Here is a 349-nt window from a genome sequence, read left to right as displayed (position 1 = left end):
CTCACATTTTCTTAATTGAAATAATGGTATAGGATTATGCAAACTGTTCTGTCGATTACTGTTATGGATAGGCCCTGCATACTTCGTGAGGAATTTCGTTATCATGTCATTGGTCTGTGCCTTGGCCTCCTTGTTTCCTTTTTCTCAGTCTCTTACACCCTTCTCTCTCTATGTTCTTCCAAAGCATTTCTCTCTTGCTCTAAGATGCACGCATGCCTTAGATGCTTACACACGAAGAGATAGAAACTAAACAAATTCTATTAATGATTAACACAAATTTAAAATACTAACCTCTGTGCCTCCGCTTGGATGAAATTTTACTGTAATTGTTAAAGATCAAATGTTTATG

The sequence above is a fragment of the Penaeus monodon genome, chromosome 28 (assembly GCF_015228065.2).
Source record: "Penaeus monodon isolate SGIC_2016 chromosome 28, NSTDA_Pmon_1, whole genome shotgun sequence".
In the NCBI taxonomy this organism is placed as follows: Eukaryota; Metazoa; Arthropoda; class Malacostraca; order Decapoda; family Penaeidae; genus Penaeus; species Penaeus monodon.
The sequence above is the reverse complement of the archived record's forward strand: the minus strand, read 5'-3'. Positions refer to the sequence as shown.